The sequence below is a fragment of the Schistocerca piceifrons genome, unplaced genomic scaffold, assembly GCF_021461385.2.
Source record: "Schistocerca piceifrons isolate TAMUIC-IGC-003096 unplaced genomic scaffold, iqSchPice1.1 HiC_scaffold_1228, whole genome shotgun sequence".
Classification (NCBI taxonomy): domain Eukaryota; kingdom Metazoa; phylum Arthropoda; class Insecta; order Orthoptera; family Acrididae; genus Schistocerca; species Schistocerca piceifrons.
The window spans coordinates 72,501-77,500 of NW_025727046.1; the positions used below are offsets into that span (position 1 = coordinate 72,501).

Consider the following 5,000-nt stretch of genomic DNA (forward strand, 5'->3'; position numbering starts at 1 on the left):
TTCGTCTTGCGACGATCCAAGAATTTCACCTCTAACGTCGCAATACGAATGCCCCCGCCTGTCCCTATTAATCATTACCTCGGGTTCCGAAAACCAACAAAATAGAACCGAGGTCCTATTCCATTATTCCATGCACACAGTATTCAGGCGGGCTTGCCTGCTTTAAGCACTCTAATTTGTTCAAAGTAAACGTGCCGGCCCACCGAGACACTCAATAAAGAGCACCCTGGTAGGATTTCAACGGGGTCCGCCTCGGGACGCACGAGCACGCACGGGGCGGTCGCACGCCTTCGGCTCGCCCCACCGGCAGGACGTCCCACGATACATGCCAGTTAAACACCGACGGGCGGTGAACCAACAGCGTGGGACACAAATCCAACTACGAGCTTTTTAACCGCAACAACTTTAATATACGCTATTGGAGCTGGAATTACCGCGGCTGCTGGCACCAGACTTGCCCTCCAATAGATACTCGTTAAAGGATTTAAAGTGTACTCATTCCGATTACGGGGCCTCGGATGAGTCCCGTATCGTTATTTTTCGTCACTACCTCCCCGTGCCGGGAGTGGGTAATTTGCGCGCCTGCTGCCTTCCTTGGATGTGGTAGCCGTTTCTCAGGCTCCCTCTCCGGAATCGAACCCTGATTCCCCGTTACCCGTTACAACCATGGTAGGCGCAGAACCTACCATCGACAGTTGATAAGGCAGACATTTGAAAGATGCGTCGCCGGTACGAGGACCGTGCGATCAGCCCAAAGTTATTCAGAGTCACCAAGGCAAACGGACCGGACGAGCCGACCGATTGGTTTTGATCTAATAAAAGCGTCCCTTCCATCTCTGGTCGGGACTCTGTTTGCATGTATTAGCTCTAGAATTACCACAGTTATCCAAGTAACGTGGGTACGATCTAAGGAACCATAACTGATTTAATGAGCCATTCGCGGTTTCACCTTAATGCGGCTTGTACTGAGACATGCATGGCTTAATCTTTGAGACAAGCATATGACTACTGGCAGGATCAACCAGGGAGCTGCGTCAACTAGAGCTGAGCAGCCGGCCGCCCGGGAGTGTGTCCCGGGGGCCCGCGCGAACACGCAAGCGTCCGCTCAATCATTCTGCAAACAGGAGGAGGCTGAGCTCCCCTGCACAATACACCTCGAAACCCTCTCAGGTCCCGGCGGCGCGCAGCGCCGTCCCAAGTACTTGGTCGGGTTCGAGAGAGGCGCAATCGCCCGGAGTTAGGCGAGTAGACGCTTTCGGTGCGACCACCCGTGCTCCCAACTGAGCTTGCCGCTGCCGACAGAGGCCCGGGAGCGTGCTGTCGTGGCATTGCCGGCGGGAGACAACACGCGCCACCTACGGTGACCGGCAGCTCCAACGCCAGCGCCACAGAAGGACAAAAGCCCCACTTGGGTGCCGAAGCGAACTCTCCCAGCACAGCGCACACGCCAACACATCCGCACAGCTGCGATACAAACCACCAGCGAGAACCGCTGGGGCGACCGAGCAGCAGACGGCGTCGCGGCGCCGAGCGCCGGGCGGCGGCGCATCCTCAACGCACACAGTCCTCAATCGGACCAGCACACTGCAGATGTCCACCGCGCTTCGCACCGGGCCCGCGAGGACCTACTTTGGCCGCACGGCGCCGCGCGCAGGGTGCGCCGGCGCGCAGCTGCGACGCCTGCCGCGTCCGTCGGCCGGCGCGCCTGCCACTGGCCGCCCCCACCAGCCGGCTGTAGCGCGTGCGCCCACGCACCGCGCGGCCAGCACGCCGGGAGGCGCCCCCTCACCGGCCGGGGACGGTCCCACCCAGCCACCGCCGCGTATCGCTTCACACCCAGATGCCGTTCAGTTTCGTCGGCATGGTGGGTATCGCTGGAACAACCGGTTAGTACCTCAACCTATCGTCGCCATCACCGATTCACCCCTAGCGAGAACAACCGCACCACAACGGGTTACCATTTCTTCATTTGCGTAACTTCACCAGAAAACGTAGGCGTCCATCGCCATTTGCAACTTCAACCATTATTGCATGCCTGTGTCAGGTGTCACGCCACACTACGTCTGCCCACATACACGCAACAAAATGTGCACGCCTAGACAATACGTGGAAGGTGGCCCCCGTACGTATGCGATGTCCATTGCTCGAACGACTGTCAACCGGCTTCTGTAGCATGTCGCAGATATGGAACGCGCTGCACCATGCCATCACGGTGTGTGAGGAGAGACGACTAGGTCCGAATACATCAACAGACAGCTCATGCTGATCGCCATCCACGGCGTCCGTTCCTCCCACACGTCTCTATGGCGTACCACACTGCAATCCAGCTCTCATAGGGAGACGACACGTAGCTGCGTGCACAATATTTGCACTGTATGGTCCGCCGTTTTTGGGCGCAGTCGTTGTACGGTCACACATGTGCCACGATGTATCATTCAGTACATAAGGACGAATGTGCAGTACAGATTGTGGTTCACGCGTACGACATCAGCGGACAGTTGACACAGGCCGCACCACAACGTAGCCTGCGTACGTCGCATGCGAAGGGCATTGAACATGCAAACTTGTCACCAACCACCTTGCGAAGGCAGGGGGCAAGGTGGGGACGTGGGGAGAGGTGGGGGGGGGGGGGGGGCGGCATGTACGCCCTGCTGCCATCCACATTACAGTGTACAGCAGGAGCATGTGGAAAGTCAGCAAGACTTGCAAGGTGTTTAACATGAAGCGATACACAGGGGAGCGGGCAGTGCGAGTAGCGAACTATATTGCGAGGGTTGCGGGTGGGCAACACTACACTAATTGAACGAGTCGTATAACAATTACAGAGCAGGTTTAGGCGACAACGTGGGTTACGATAGGCGACAACGTGGGTTACGTTAGGGGACAACGTGGGTTACGTTAGGGGACAACGTGGGTTACGTTAGGGGACAACGTGGGTTACGTTAGGGGACAACGTGGGTTACGTTAGGGGACAACGTGGGTTACGTTAGGGGACAACGTGGGTTACGTTAGGGGACAACGTGGGTTAGGTTAAGGCACAACATGGGTTAGGTTAAGGCACAACATGGGTTAGGTTAAGGCACAACATGGGTTAGGTTAAGGCACAACATGGGTTAGGTTAAGGCACAACATGGGTTAGGTTACGGCACAACATGGGTTAGGTTAAGGCACAACATGGGTTAGGTTAGGGGACAACATGGGTTAGGTTAGGGGACAACATGGGTTAGGTTAAGGCACAACATGGGTTAGGTTAAGGCACAACATGGGTTAGGTTAGGGGACAACATGGGTTAGGTTAGGGCACAACATGGGTTAGGTTAGGGGACAACATGGGTTAGGTTAGGGGACAACATGGGTTAGGTTAGGGGACAACATGGGTTAGGTTAGGGGACAACATGGGTTAGGTTAGGGGACAACATGGGTTAGGTTAGGGGACAACATGGGTTAGGTTAGGGGACAACATGGGTTAGGTTAGGGGACAACATGGGTTAGGTTAAGGCACAACATGGGTTAGGTTAGGGGACAACATGGGTTAGGTTAGGGGACAACATGGGTTAGGTTAGGGGACAACATGGGTTAGGTTAGGGGACAACATGGGTTAGGTTAGGGGACAACATGGGTTAGGTTAAGGCACAACATGGGTTAGGTTAGGGCACAACATGGGTTAGGTTAGGGCACAACATGGGTTAGGTTAGGGCACAACATGGGTTAGGTTAGGGGACAACATGGGTTAGGTTAGGGGACAACATGGGTTAGGTTAGGGGACAACATGGGTTAGGTTAGGGGACAACATGGGTTAGGTTAGGGGACAACATGGGTTAGGTTAGGGGACAACATGGGTTAGGTTAGGGGACAACATGGGTTAGGTTAGGGGACAACATGGGTTAGGTTAGGGGACAACATGGGTTAGGTTAGGGGACAACATGGGTTAGGTTAAGGCACAACATGGGTTAGGTTAAGGCACAACATGGGTTAGGTTAGGGGACAACATGGGTTAGGTTAGGGGACAACATGGGTTAGGTTAGGGGACAACATGGGTTAGGTTAAGGCACAACATGGGTTAGGTTAGGGGACAACATGGGTTAGGTTAAGGCACAACATGGGTTAGGTTAGGGGACAACATGGGTTAGGTTAGGGGACAACATGGGTTAGGTTAAGGCACAACATGGGTTAGGTTAAGGCACAACATGGGTTAGGTTAAGGCACAACATGGGTTAGGTTAGGGGACAACATGGGTTAGGTTAGGGGACAACTTGGGTTAGGTTAGGGGACAACATGGGTTAGGTTAGAGGCACAACATGGGTTAGGTTAAGGCACAACATGGGTTAGGTTAGGGGACAACATGGGTTAGGTTAGGGGACAACATGGGTTAGGTTAGGGGACAACATGGGTTAGGTTAAGGCACAACATGGGTTAGGTTAGGGGACAACATGGGTTAGGTTAAGGCACAACATGGGTTAGGTTAGGGGACAACATGGGTTAGGTTAGGGGACAACATGGGTTAGGTTAAGGCACAACATGGGTTAGGTTAAGGCACAACATGGGTTAGGTTAAGGGACAACATGGGTTAGGTTAGGGGACAACTTGGGTTAGGTTAGGGGACAACATGGGTTAGGTTAAGGCACAACATGGGTTAGGTTAAGGCACAACATGGGTTAGGTTAAGGTACAACATGGGTTAGGTTAAGGTACAACATGGGTTAGGTTAGGTTACACGTTGTTGTAAGGAAAGGTGTGGGGGGGGGGGGGGGGGGGCGGGGCGGCAGGTTCGTTGATAGTGATTATAGTAAGTGAATGCTTGTGACATGATGAGATTTGTCACGTCAGGATGCACCTTTGGCTTATTAGAGGCGGCGCTCCAATTCTATGCTTGTGTCAGACCTGTGTCTTTGACTCATGTCATTGTTTGTGCGCTGTGACAGGAGGTACTATTGTGATGTTGGGTGCACCGTTGTATAGGACATGTGTGGGTGTTGGTGCCTTATCTGCGCAATGGTGGATG

At 54.0% G+C, this 5,000-nt stretch overlaps 1 non-coding gene across 1 annotated transcript in view; it reads right to left on the reverse strand.

Annotated features, from left to right (window-relative positions):
• Window positions 1-1,028, reverse strand: part of LOC124729962 — a 1,909-nt gene extending 881 nt beyond the window's left edge. The window contains exon 1 of the ribosomal RNA XR_007007844.1: window positions 1-1,028. This exon is cut by the window's left edge and continues 881 nt beyond it. This is a non-coding gene — a ribosomal RNA (small subunit ribosomal RNA).
• Between the last annotated feature and the right edge of the window lie 3,972 nt (window positions 1,029-5,000).